Source organism: Panulirus ornatus, chromosome 25 (genome assembly GCF_036320965.1).
Source record: "Panulirus ornatus isolate Po-2019 chromosome 25, ASM3632096v1, whole genome shotgun sequence".
Lineage (NCBI taxonomy): Eukaryota > Metazoa > Arthropoda > Malacostraca > Decapoda > Palinuridae > Panulirus > Panulirus ornatus.
This window is the reverse complement of record NC_092248.1, coordinates 10,643,547-10,658,668: the sequence shown is the minus strand read 5'-3', so window position 1 is coordinate 10,658,668 and position 15,122 is coordinate 10,643,547. Positions and strand designations below refer to the sequence as shown.

Sequence of the window (15,122 nt, the reverse complement as noted above, 5' to 3'; positions counted from 1 at the left end):
GTCCCATTAAAATCGTTGCTCTGGAACCTTCATAAATAACACAAGCAATTGTCAAGTTCATCTTCGCAGGCTTTTTATACTTAATCACTCCATGCAATCGGGAGACCGTATAATTTAACAAATAAGAGTACTCGCCTTTAACAAGTAAATTTCTACTTCAGTAAGCAACGTAATGTATAATGATTTTGGACATGCCAAAGATGTCACATTTACAGTGTTCTCTTTGTCCACCGTTATAATAAAAGTAAATTCTGAGCTACGCGTCTACATTTTTTTTCTTTTTCTCTCCTTTACTTACACCATCACAGAAATGCTTCGTCAGTGTACAATCTGTCAGTCTTTTGAATGTCTTCCAATATAAATAGTACAAAGGACAGAGGACAGCGTAATTGACACCACTTACCGTAAATCACATCCCAATAGATCTATCAACTGCCTAGTACTTCTCTACAAAAAATAGATGGTAAACAGCGACGATAATCCAGGAAATAATGTGTTCACACTGTCGCTACAGCTGATCGTGGGAGTGATAAGAAAAGACAAAATCTGACAATATGGCGGAGTTCACTACAAAACAAGCATCTTACCCTTTCAGTATCAAAATCGTTATCATCATCTTCATCTCCTAAACAACTCCTGAGTCTAACAGCTCAAATCTTTAGCAGGTCCCGAACTAACCCGAACAAAGGAGACTAAGGGGAGAGAGGGGTTATAGGCCTACACAGATGAGTAAACACCGCCTATGTAGCTGTGCCTCTGCCCAACGCCACCCAAGAGAACGCCAGCCTATCCTCCAAACGGTATCACGGAAGACTTCTACTCACTCGTATTGTAATTGTTTCTTTCTCGCAATACGTCATTCCCGTACTATCGCAAGACATCTGAACACATAGAGGAAAATATCTACCGCCTCATTAGTATGATACGAAAGTTCTAAAAGTTTTTAAGATTTATTTAATACTGTATGTAGGACGCTCAGTCCGTATGGCAACACTTTACGGTAGTTCACAAATCGTATAAATACGCGAAAACTTTCTGCTGTAAGAAACTTTCCCCTTTTAAGATATACTCAAGCACCAAATTTCTGATTTTCACAAGCTTATAAAGACAATAATTTCGGAAAGACGTCATGAACTGAATAAATACTAATTCTGCCCATTATCTAACTCTTGTAGAGAACTAATTTCGCTCGCGTACTGGAATTCCATTGATCACAAAATGACAGCTCAATCGCGCACGACATACGACATTTCCATCTGGAAACAATCAACTGAAACTAGTGATCAACGGAGTCAGCGAATAAGATTCCCAGTAACGCCAACCTATCCTGTCTCGATGATTATTACACGTTTCCTCTATTCCTTGCATCCTCCCAAGCAACACATCCGCTGCTTTGTCAAGCATTTGTTGAGCTGCCAACACGCATCGAAAACATCATCCTTTACCTCAAGCACTGTTGCCTTACACCACACTTCCTTATCTTCCCCCATACATCACCAATAGGTAATTACACTCATAGGAACGTACAGTACAGCCATGCACGGTGACCAGAGTGAATGGGAAGGACACGGGACGCCACGGCGGTATGGACCCCTTTGTTTACCAAGATATTAGGCCAGGATGAGGATCGATGTAATCCATTTTCCTAGGAAGGGGTTTCAGACTTTTCCCTTCTTTCGTCCTTCCCCCTCTCTATAGCCTTTCCACCTTCACGGTCTACAAATACAAATGGAGGTTAAATTATTCTCCCTCGTATCTTCGTAATGATAGTCTATTAATTGTGTTACCTTTTCATCCGACATAGCCTCGACTGGAGCATGTATCTCTGTTCGTGGCATGCCGGCTACTATGAAAGAACATTAATATCGAGTACGGCGGTGCGACCCCTTAAAAAGAAGGCACGACCCTCCGATATGATCGTTACACGTGACCCTCTAAAGGGACAGGTCAAAGGCCAAGCTATCATATCCAAGGGTCGTCCTCAAGGCGTTGTGCCCAAGAACTTAGCACCCTCAATCCACCCTGGTGGCTGAAAAAAAAAATGATCTGCAGAGAAGACGGGAGGTGGAGAATCCTCAAAAGGACAAGCAAGAAAACGAAAGGTGAGGAATCCCGAGCAAGGCAGCCAACGGGCATCCAGGACGCCCAGCAAAAGACCACGATAACTCATGTGGTCTTCCAAGGTCCACTTCTGCACCGGATGCCTCGCTCACGTACCATTACCGCCATTTGTCGCGACAGTGGTGTTAAATGGACGCTTTTTTTTTTATGATCCAAGCTAATGCTACAACGTGGTAATACTTTTTTTTTCTTTCTTTTTCGAGGAACCGCGCCACGTTCGGCAAGTTCCGATAAGAGTTTGGACGGGTCCAATGTGTCTTTATTTTTCCTTCGTTCACCTTTCATGGAATTCCTTTAACCTAAACTACAGACCGGAATACTCTACCAAGAGTAAGTACTTAACAAACGTTCCTGAATGTATGTAACCCCTTATATACGACAGTCCGACCCTCAGACACGACATAACTGTCTTTAAACACGACGGTACGAAACACGACGGTACGATCCTTATGCATGAAGAGATCTGATCCGTAGGTATGATGGTGTGACCTTTGGCCTCACCTCAAGGTTCAAGCCAAAGGTCACAGCTCGTTCCAGATTTTTCAAATTGACAGAACATAACATTTAAGAGTTCTGAATAAATACACAAATCATTTCTCTTTTAACTTTAATCACGACTTAACAGATTCCGTCACCAGCCTTTTCCATCTATCCTTCACCCGTTCCTCTCAGCTACATTCCACTCCCCAACCTTGTTCCTCCTCCTCTTCCGTCCTCCGCCTCTCCCATCACCACCGCCATCCCTCCTAGAGCCAGCCAGCCAAGAAGTCGCACCGAAGATACACCGCAGGACCCTGGGTATAGCATAGCCAGCTGTGCTACGAATACCAGTTACACCTTAGAGCGTCAGCAGCACCGGAAGTACCACCAGCCACACCAGGAGTGCCACAGCTGGTACCCCCAGGGACCCACCACTCACGATAATGAACCTGCCCACAGCCCTGCATATAAAATGACAATAAAAGACTCGCTCCCTCTCCTTGCATATTTTTACACTCATTTCCCAGGAGGCTGCCAGGCAAACTATACATATTTCATATAATATGCGGTAAAAAAAAAAAAACAACAGCAGACTAAAGGCACGCGAAGATAAATTCTTTATCACGTATAATGATAATTACAACAGTGCAGCACAGTTATGGACAATGAAATTAGAATGGGTATAAATAACGTACAGAAGATTTCGAAGACCATTTAAGAATTTGAAGGATATAGAGAAAGTATCCTAACTTTGCCTCCAATACTTGGGAAGTATCCAAACTTTGTTGAATGTTAGCAGCTCACGCGTCGTGTATTTTGTTATATAATTCCATCCCTGTGGCCCACTTCCCTGGTACACTCAGTAACCTCCCCGGCCTTAACACCCACAACATGAATTCCGGTGCACCGGACATTCCCCCGAGTCTTGTGGCACACATGAAAATTAGTTCTTCCCCTTAATGAGGAGTCGGGGATATATGGCAAACCCTCTCCCTACCACGTCGTCTGCAATACACAACAGATTCAGTCCCCTTGTATAATTATATATATATATATATATATATATATATATATATATATATATATATATATATATATATATATATATATATATATATGAATCAACAGCAATATACCTATAGAGCCTTAACGTGGTACATATAAAACTGGATTACACCAGACACACCGGCCAGACAGGAGACCACAGTGAGAGCTTACGTACCCGCCCACACTAGAGGTGTGGGCGTCTGAGGGCGTGGGCGTGGGCCAGCAGCCTCTGCAAATATGGCTAGCGCCCTCAAGCTATGGATGGGGAGAGGATGTCTGCTACTGTCTCAGTCGCGAGACACACTCTCCACCCCGGGTTAGGTAATACCCCAGCCTCCCTAAACTGTCTCCAGTCTTACCTTCGTCCCACACACACATCCTATGCTAAGCCTATATGCTCTACTCATATGTACACAGCTAAATGTGCAAACGCAAAAAGAGGGACCTTGTGTGTGATCACTATTTGTGTGTTCCGGGGAGAGAGTTTCAACACTCGTATTGCCCTGTCTCTTAACCTTGGATATACGTAACGTGTCTTTATGTATATATATATATATATATATATATATATATATATATATATATATATATATATATATATATATATATATACCAGCCTAAGCCATGTGCTTAATTATCGACCAGCCAGGAGGGAAAGATGAACAGCTGCATTAACTGAAGGCCGACTAATCTGTGCCCCAACTCGAACCGGGGTGGGCTTGTACGTGAATCATGGCCAGCGACGCTAAACTCTACATCACATGACGAAGGCAGTGGAGCCAACCTAAGTGTTCGGTTCCCCCAAACAAGGCAGCGGCGACACCTACAATACCTCCACAGGTACCTACATTACCTCCACGAACCAGACCATACCACCAAATGCAATAAATTTTACTTTGCTTTCGCTAGCAACGGAAGACATGTGACTTGTCCTTAGCTCACAACACAGACTGCACTCTTCACTGTTGCTATGGAGGGCACTGCTAGACTATACAGTCTCGCCACTTGCATACTAACAGTGAGTGTGGTGCGGTTAGATCGAGACGGGGTCTAGCCTGTAGGGTCGACCCGCCGTAAAACTAAATAAATGGACGTGTAAATTCCTCGTTAACCCTTTCAACACTGCGGCACGACCCTTCAGCAGGACGGTACGACCCATGTGCACGACGGTACGATCTTCGGGGTATGAATGGCCTGAACTTTGACCTGAATCAAGTCAGGCTATGTCACCAGAGTGTTGTACCGTCGTGCTCAAGTGGGGGACCTGAGCATATACGGCCGAAGACGACACCGCCCTGCCTCTGTAAATCGTAAACCGTGAAAGAAAAATTCCCCGGCAGACAGGGAGAAAGTGCAGGGAGGAAGGGAGAACCAAGAATAACTCAAGTGGATGGCCCTCGCCTCTCACAGTCCTACACAATGGCTCTCAGGGAACAGAAAATCCTACTACGTATGCAAATCAGTCACACTGTTTCCCTTACCAAATGCAGTATGGAAATAGTTAATTCCGCCGACCTGCGTATAGCATTTTTGAATCACAATCAACCTAACGAGCAGATGACACCATTCATGGCTACATGCGGTTCTAAGCATGCTAGTTCGCTCTAGGAGTCCCACCACCCAGCCTGTATGCTGAGGCTATCCTACCAGCCTTCAATTACAGTTTGACGTATAAAACGTGACTCAGTACAGCAAGGAAGAATACGAGCCTCTTCCTCCTCCACCTGACGCTGTGATTTCGAGATCTGGAGGCACTACATCGACACATGGACTCCCCAGATGCCTCTCCACCCAACCTGACGCCACCATCCCCTGCTGACCATGCCAGTCTCCACTGCGCCTGCTGAGCGCTTGTTCAGCACTCCTCGCCTCCTGGAGACACACCTACGCAGCCAGATGTCCTATCAGCGGAGGGAACCAGCCTCGCTCCCCTCCACATTGACCAAGAAATTGACGAAGACGTCATCGATAACACCGAGGAGCTTCCTCAACGCCACAGGACACCATCGTCTTGACCTCGTATGCAACAAAGTTATTGCTCCACTGAAGTCTGGATTTACGATCAGTTGTACGTGATCTAAAGCTAACGTGCAGGATCCGCCGCGTTGCTGAAATCTTGCTGGGGACAACATAACACACACTGCCCCTGGCGGAATACTTGCCATCTCGGCAGTCGCAACATGCTGACCACGGCTGACGCCACACGCTGATGACTGCTACTGACACCTGGTCTTCATCAGCCTCCCCTCTCCTCCTGGCTTCCTGTGTGTACCTTATCTTGAATTACCTTGCTCCAAGTATAATCATACAATGTTTCTGGAGGTCTTCTACACCTACCCACTAAAACATGGGTCTGAAACGAAGCTGTTTTATCAGGCTGTTAGAGGCCGCGACCAGTAGGCCTACATAGCCACCACATCCAGGCTAGTCTGGTACACTCAAGGTGTTTATTCAGGCCTTTTTCATACCTCCCGTGAGGACACTACATCTAATATGGCTGCAGGCAGTGCATTAAGCAATTCACGTCCCTCGACGTTCATACTATTCCCTTCTACTGTGTTTTCCACATCCCTCATTCTTTAGAGAATACTTCCCCATATTTTCATACCTGTCATGCCAGATTTGGTGACCAGCATTCCAAGACATTTCAGCGTAAATCACAGACAAAACCTTTCCCCCCTGTCTGGGCTGTAGAAAGTAAAGCCTCAAAGTCTTCAGTCGCTCCCAATAATCTACGTGTCAGTGGAGGTCGTGAACATCCCTTCACACTTTCTAGCTCTGTAATTTCGCCCGCCCTGAGAGGTATGGCTCACACCGCAGTATTCTGTTCTGGTGAATATGAGAGCCTTGAAGACCGTCATCGCTGGGGTTTCTCCTCTCCTTAGAATCCATCCTGCCATCTTTCTGGAAGAGATAACTGTTGTTCTGTTCGCTGAAGGTGAGGTCGTCAGACAGCATTACTCTGAAGTCCTTTACAATGCTCTTCCGGGATTTAGAGTTCAGTTTGAATGATCTTACGTCTTTTCACTTCCCACATAACGAAGTTAAAACATTCCACCGCTGCAAACCATGTTCGTACAAGTGACCATTTAGAATACGATTTGTCTTCGTACTATCCCGAAAATCAAAATACAACCTGCGACGCCTGTGCTATCAGTCACTTTAAAGAGGGTTTGATTCGCTTCCTCCTTTGTGGACTGGAACTGTGTAATTCAGTGTAAAACATTGTGGGATGCTGCCGCCCAAAGCCAGGCTATCTCTTCATAGTCTCTTAGTTACTCTTTAGAAAGACACAGAGTCTAGGGCTGGGTCAGGATATAGGGTCATGCTGCCAATGGCCCTCCCGAGGTCATCCAATGTTGAGTATCACGGTAATATGTAGCGCAGCGAAGGTTTCTGGCTCATTTATATCTAAGGTAATTTTTGCCTCGCTGAACACGGACTGAGTCACGATGTTACACTGGTACGTAACTCATGTCCTGTAATTACGTGTGTATGACCCTCATCTGTAGCTAAATGATCCTTGTGGTTTAGACTTGAGTTTTCCATACTCTGGGTTGCTGACAATCTCGCATGAGCTTTTTCTTGAGCCTTGTATGATACTCTGAGTTTTTTGTCTGGCGTCTTCCAATTCTTTCGTCAGCCTTGCTTTCCTCTGGTGAGTGACCTGTGGCTTTTTTTTTTTTTTTCAGGCGTGCAACTCGTTTCCGCCTCCAAGAAAGGGAGCGTCACTCTCCGTCAGGTCTGGCCCTCCTGCACTTTCTTCTCTGGCATGTGTCTGCTGCGTGTCTGGGGTGCTTCTGTGGCCAACCATCCCACACTCTCCATTGGTGTTCTGACACGTCACGAATGGGTGATCCTACTGTACCAGTGACTGCTTCGTACCATTATATAAGCTTGCTGTTACTATCAAATATGCTGAGTTATCCTGAGGCTGGTGTGAGTAATGCTGCGCTTTTTGCTATTCACAGTTCATCTGCAACTTAAACAAGCACTGGTATCAGTACATCTATCTCACTGGCAATGTCACACACCACCTTCCACCCTTTGTGAAAAGAAAATGCAGCATATCAATGGATTTTTTTTTTTCAAGTTCGTGGCACGATAAAGTGACTGCAGTGTTGTGTAATGACACTAGAGACATTAACGCACCTGCTACAGTGTTTCGTGTAATGACATTCAACTGTGAGACACTAACGTACACAACAACGTCATAACGCACAGGAGTGGCGTGGGAGCCATTATCATCCCTTCCCAGGATGCTCAGCAAGGTAACGCAGTGTTAGCGGTACCACAGCCACCAAGCCTCCCCCAAGTCACTAATGGCCTCTCACCAGCCCTGGTAAAGCAGCTTCTATCCAAAGCAGGTAACTTTTTCCATTCACACTTTCCTGTGAAATTTCTAAGGCAGTATACCTTTCCCATACCACATGGTGTATCTACTCCACTTTTACTTTTCCATCCGGCAGTTGAGCCAGAGGGAGAGGTGGTGGGACGGGAAGTACCTTCCACTTACTATCTCGTCTATTCCCATGTCCTGCCGATCCACTCAATTACCACCAAACGTGGCCTCCTCGTGCATTACTGACCCACTCACTCACCATCTACCTGGCCTCTGTTTCCCAGCCGCCACTGACTCACTGACCACAAACTCACACACCGAGGAAAGTGACCAATTACTCACACGACAGCTGAACCAGCAGCCATGACCGCCATACTGAACTCAGGCAACTTCCACATGACGTCATGAAGAACGACGGAAAGTTGTTCACGTCGCCTCAAATAACCTCTCCCGTAAGTACTAATTACTGTATTACTTTCCGCCTAACTAGGCAAAATCTAAAACACAAAGAATAACTATAAAAAAAATTAAAAGAGTGGGAAATGCAGCCACAAACAGGCTGAACAGACAAAGACCTAACCGTGCAGCTCGCTCCGACACTAAGCTGTGTGGGCCTGGAGACTAGCACCGAATATTGGCCGATGGTACGATCATTAACTAGTGGTTAAAGCTTATTCAAACTTGGAAGTCCGTAGCGCCTTGGGAGTTACGATTAAGAAAGCCGTCCTTCCTCGCCCAGAGCGTGAGCGGCAGTATTGCCATCTCGTAAAAGGATGCGTGACGCATTGGAGAGATCCGTGAATCAGCGAGTGGTTACGGAGGAGGTGATGTTATAAGCTCATCGTAGACTGAGGGGGGTTTAGGCAACCTGGCCGCCACGCAGATGGTGCGGGGTTCGATTCTTGAGGTACACTGGTAAACAGTTTCCATCAGATATCATGTGTACATTACATGGCTGATATATTTTTTCACAACGATTATTCCCGCAAGAATAACATCACAAGTAATTATTTGTGATGATCAATACAAACATCTCTACGATTCGACCTACATTGTCCACATGTGCCAATTCATCTCATCTCCACATCTATATAGAACCAGGCATACCCAGAGAGACAAGGGCAGCACGCGCCCATTACTTTACACGTGCCCACTACCCCCAAGGAGTCACGTATGGCACGCGTGATGCTCCCTGCACGTGCCCATTAACCCAAAGAAGGCAAGGGTGGCGCGCATGACGCTCCCTGCACGTGCCCACTATCCCCACGGAGTCACAGGCGGCACGTGTGATGCTCCCTGCACGTGCAGGACACTAGGCCAACTGTGGTGTCGGCACAGAAGGTCGTCCTGAAGGGTATCCCTCGTGGCCATAAATACCTGTCTTGTTAGCAGCCAGGTGGAGGAGGGAGTGCAGGGAGACTGCGGAGGTGGGCGGTGGGAGGAGGGGCGTGCGGCGTGGGCGTGCAGAGAGGCAGATAGCTGGTACGGACCTTCAGACACGCTAGGAGGGTACGAGCAGCCCCTGGTCACACAGGACATGGGTTGAATGAAGCCGTGGGTGTTCTGAAGGGGATATACACGTGTCGAGGGGCCAGTTATGGGCGTCTGGGAGCCAGCAGCCTAAAAGTGGGGAGAGGCGAAGCCATGAGCAAAGTTGGGTAATAAATGGAGGCTGTGAGAGGCCGGAGAGGCAGGGCAAGAGAGCGGAGGGAGTGGGTGTAGCCATCAACAAGTGCCGGCAGCAGCAGGAGCAGGAGCAGCAAAAGCAAGAGCAGCAGGAGGAGGAGCAGCAGCAGAAGGAGGGAGCGCCTCCTTCCTCTCTTTTGTTCAGCTGATACCGACGGGAGGACCCCGTCTCCCCTCCCCCACCTCCCCCTTCTCCTCAGTCACCCATCCTCACGGCTCTCACTCCCACGCCAACCTCTTCACTCACGTCATCCAACAGCGTTACATCTTCACTTGATATTCAAGTCCCACGACCTGCGCTCTAGCGTTTGCATACATCCCAGCCACCTACATGAGAATAGCAATGATCACCACCTGTTACAGTCCCTATCCCCACCCGCCTCCGGAGACTACCACTGTTAAATACAGGTCTCAGGCTTGTGACGACTTAAATAAACGATAAAAAAAGTGACAAGTGTCAAAAAAAAAAGGATTTCGCCCCACGCAGGACGGAGAACATGGCCCGCTGGGAGGAGTAGGGCCTCTCACAACACATCCTTCCCCAACAACACATCACTGACAGTTCCAGTGAACCACAACACGGCTGTATGAGGCGGTCTCCCCTCACCTCGAGGTTAGCTTGCATCACCACCCCACCAGCACGCACCCATGTCGTACGCTAACCCTCAAACAACGACGGTACGACCCTCGAACAGGGCATGACGACTCTAGAGGACGACAGCATATAACCCTTGGGTATGAGGGTATGATAATTTTAGCCCTCTGGGATGAAGACAAAAGGCCAGGTCATCACCGGTCGTGCTTAAGGGTCGTACCGTCGTGCTTCAGGAGTGACGCCGTGGGAACGGAGGACAGTTCCCAACCCCAGCGTAAGGCATACGTCAGGAACCCTACGCACACACACACACATGCGCATATATTTGTATGTATCCACCGCTTTGACGCAAGCATCCACACACCAGCTGCATCAATGCCAGGCATTTCCAGTGCGCGACATTTCTCTATGCAAATCACCGGACCGAGAAAATACCCCCTCCCCCTTTGGTCACAACCCCAAGGTATATTGCTTAGCAGTAAGCCAGAAAAGCAGAAGACTCCGCCACGTCGCTATGTCCCAGACACCTTGTATAGCGTGCTGGAGAGCATGGATAGCCATAGCTAAGCCATGCCTTTCCTGCCTCATATGGAGGCACAGTCCTAACCTGCGCAGGGCAGGGTGGGTCTGCGCTACAAGCCAGACCTTCCATTCACCAATAATTTCACTTTCATTTATCACTTGCGCGCGGTCATGGGAGGGCCCCTCTCTAGGTCTTCATCCTTCCAGCAGGATGGTGGAGCCCTTAGGTACGACACTATGACCCTTGAGTATGACGGCCTGGGCTATGACCTGCCCCCTTAAGTTAGAGATGAACATCATGCCATCAAACCCAAGGATCGTATAGCCGCGCTTGTCAAGGGGTCGTACCGTAGCGCACAATGGTCGTGCCCTCTTGCTCAAGGATCGTACCGTCGTACCAAGGATCGCACCATCGTACTCATGGGGTGGCAAATACCGAGTTTTCTCCCATGAATAACATACATCTTAAACATGCATTCCTGAATAACCTGCGTATATGGGGACAAAAGTCAACGTGCACGGTTCAACGTACACACTGTATCATCAAAACTCAACATAAAGATGAGAAAAACTCCACAGTGATCCCACACAATTCTTGATGAACGCCAAAACTGAGAAAGACAAGAAACATCACAGGTCATGACGTCCAATGTGAAGGGGAGACATTGTATACAACTCGCAACATCCAAAACACAGCCTTCCTCCAGCCGATAATAATCATTAAAAATAGGCAATCTTCCTCCTGCTCAACGAAGACCAAGATGAAGAGAGAAAAACTGTCTATATATCTTACTGGTCACGAACCACAGTGAAAGTATGATGAAAAAAAACACAACTACCATGAACAAACAAAACACAAGAGAACGCCAAAAGTTAACTAACTAATTATAAAGTCTGTGAAAGTGTTACTCATACATGAAATATCAACAAGTACACAATTCACATATCCAAACATGAATTTATGCTGAGCAAAAAAAAAAAAGCAAAAAAATAAAATAAAAAAGACAACGCAGAACAAACTCTTCACACAGATTAAATGTATATATAACAAAGCTGCTTTTCATAAGCACCTCAGTTCCAGAAATTAATCCCTCCTCAGGAATGCTAGACACAGCTCGCTAAACATACAGTAAACTATGAAGGAGGCTGGGAGAGGCCGCTGCTTGCGCCTCAAGTAACCTTCTCCTCATTAGCTACAGGAGAAACCATCACCTGAATGAGAAACACAAAGCCAGCAACATGCAAGTAACCCTTGACAATGTTGTTCCTCAAACACTCCGCAATCTTCCGTCATGTAACCTTTCACAACACTTAATGAACACGGGGGACGAGGCCCTCATGTCAATCCCTCAGAAGAAGGTTCGGTCCTTTACATTATTTTCTAACCAGCAAAATCTTTAAAAATATTTCCCATCCATCACAGCCACCAGAATCCTTCATCATAGTCCACATTCTTCAAAACATCCAACAACATCCATCGCAATATCTATCAGAAACTCCCCATAACTCACAGCCTTTCCCACCAGCCCACAGAACCACACAACCTTCCTTAGAAAACCATGCTCTCCCGCTGGTGGTGTAGTCGTTTGGGCCGTCAGGAGTAATAGGGTAAGAGAGAGAGAGAGAGAGAGAGAGAGAGAGAGAGAGAGAGAGAGAGAGAGAGAGAGAGAGAGAGAGAGAGAGAGAGAGAGAGGTTATATATATATATATATATATATATATATATATATATATATATATATATATATATATATATATATAAGGGAAAGGAAGAGAAAAAACCCTCACACATGTTCTTACAGCTCACTCTAAGCAGGGTGTTTTAGACAAGTGGATTCATACTCTACCAAATATAACAAATTTCACCATTTTATTAATGTTCGAAAAAATCCTGTTCATTTATAAAAATATTAATTTTGCCATTCAAGATGTTTTCAGAAATTTTTATTACCAAATTATTACCATAGCTGTTTATAAGATATACTCTTTTATTGTACAAAATTATGAGGTTTTAAGTGAATACATTAAATAAGTATGTTTAAAATATGTAAGGCATCATTCTAAAAAGTTTTCATTTTATTACTAAAATGAAAATAACAGTATAATGTCAAATTCAAAACACATACATAGCACCCGCATATCCATTTTATTTACAATTTATCTCCTCATTAATGATTACTGTTTGTTCCAAGATTTTCAAATAAGTAATTGCATCATAATTTTCTAATACATTAATCATAAATTTCATATAATGCCTTATGTCATGACAATACTGCATGTGCACACTTTCAGTCACATATGAAATATTTTGTCATCACTAAAGTTTACAAGATATTTTATGTACATTAACAATTACACTAAACCAAATAGATTTTTAAAAACTATGCTTCTACTGAGACTTTATCAGACTGTTCTACTTCGACAGGGGCTTCACTGGGCACTTCGTCTTTGTCATCCTTATTTCCATAAACATTAGGGTACTGTGCCATACAGTCAGACATTTGTCGGAAAGGTCCTATACAGTCACTACCTTTGGGATCTGCTTCTGAGTAGTGGAAACAAGTTTTTTTTTTTCATTTTCCAAAAGAAGGAACAGAGAAGAGGTCCAGGTGAGGATATTCCCTCAAAGGCCCAGTCCTCTGTTCTTAACGCTACCTCGCTATCGCGGGAAATAGCGAATAGTATGAAAAAAAAAAAAAAAAAATATATATATATATATATATATATATATATATATATATATATATAGCGGACAACGTCACGCAGAAGGCACGGCTGTGGCCTCGCCAGCCGTGACGAACAACACGTGAGGAAACACCTGGACCACACTTCCCAAGACGTCAATACTCACACGCTGCACTACACATCCTACCGTCACTGCTCTCACAGTACCTTGCCTTATCTTGCATTCCGATGGTTTCGGAGGTCTTCTAACCCCTCATCTCGGTCTGCGACCTTAACTTACCTTACGTACATCTTAGATGGTTTCTGAAGTCTTCTAACCCCTCATCCTGGTCTGGGACCTTACTTACCTTCTGTACATCAGCTTACGATGGTTGAGGAGGTCTTCCACCCTCCCCCCTACATGCCTTCAAGAATTATCAAAAAGGAAATCATATTTAAGATTATACAGAGTACCTCACGCGACAGTAACTAGGTTCCCAATGCCAATGTTAACTCCCACTCTTCTAAACTAGGTTCAAGTTAATAACCTAGTCGACTTAAGTGGCAACAAAGTCGAGTAAACCAAACAATATAAGTGAAGCAGCAGCACAATTCTTCACTGCACAATTGCAATACAGGTCACAGGCTTGTAATAATAATAGTATTAATACTACTACTACTACTACTACTACTAATAATAATAATAATAATAATAATAATAATAATAATAATATACAACCTCTATTATGATTGTAATAATAATCGTTATCATCATTTATTCAACAATCTCCATTCATAAACACTGATACTGCCTTGATAAAATACAATAACAAAGCATCATTAACATCACTATATCACTAATATATTTACACTGAAGCATCGACAATTACTAAGTCAAAACAACGACCTCTCAATATACAAATGAACGATTCCTCAGAAAAACAACCCAACAATATACAACTGAACGACTCCATTACATCGTATAATCCTCAATACCGCCAACAACCCATAGCAGAAAATCACGTTATCAAGTACTTGGGAAGGGAAAACTACAAGAATGATGCTTACAACTAAACAATTGCTTGACACAATTTGTCTATCCCATCCACTATCCCATCTACTATCCACCCCTAAGGGAGATTGCTTTACTCGGCACCGTTGAAGTCTCTTGCAATCAACTTTTATTTACTTAACAAATAATCCTTCATCACTTGAATGCGCCACTCGGTGATTCTCTCATTTACCTACACAACCAGTGTTGCCTTGGCCAAACTTCGTTGGCCTGGGGAGACGTGTCTGGGGCAAGCCAGAAGTGTGTTGGCGACAGTGACTCGAGAGTATCTGGCGGGATCACTCTGAGAAGGCTGCACACACTTGAGTCTTATCAGTGAAGTGAGAGTGTGTCATGCAGGAAGACACTCTACATGCGCCATACACTTGAGTCCATCATCCTATCGGTCGTAAAATACCCACCAAGAGAGGGAGAAGGAGGATGAGGAGGGTGATTGCAAGGAGGCTGGACATGTAGGAAGAAATACCGAGGCTTCCAGAGAAGGCCTTGGCTAGGAAGCACGGAAGGTTAGGCTGGCAGTAAGGGGCCTTGGCTGGCTGGCCAAGCTGAGGATAGAGTAGGTGAGGTTGGACAGGGAATCCAGGCAGGCAGAA

The 15,122-nt window shown here is 45.1% G+C and overlaps 1 protein-coding gene across 6 annotated transcripts in view; it reads right to left on the bottom strand.

Annotated features, from left to right (window-relative positions):
• Window positions 1-15,122, bottom strand: part of Klp31E (kinesin-like protein 31E) — a 212,125-nt gene that overhangs the window by 178,235 nt on the left and 18,768 nt on the right. Inside the window, exon 1 of one of the 6 annotated variants that reach the window (XM_071677596.1) lies at window positions 588-741. The exons of the other annotated variants lie outside the window; for them this stretch is intronic. The gene's annotated coding sequence lies outside the window, so the exon portion shown is untranslated. Of the gene's footprint in view, window positions 1-587; window positions 742-15,122 lie in introns of those variants that run through there. 6 annotated transcript variants of the gene reach the window in all.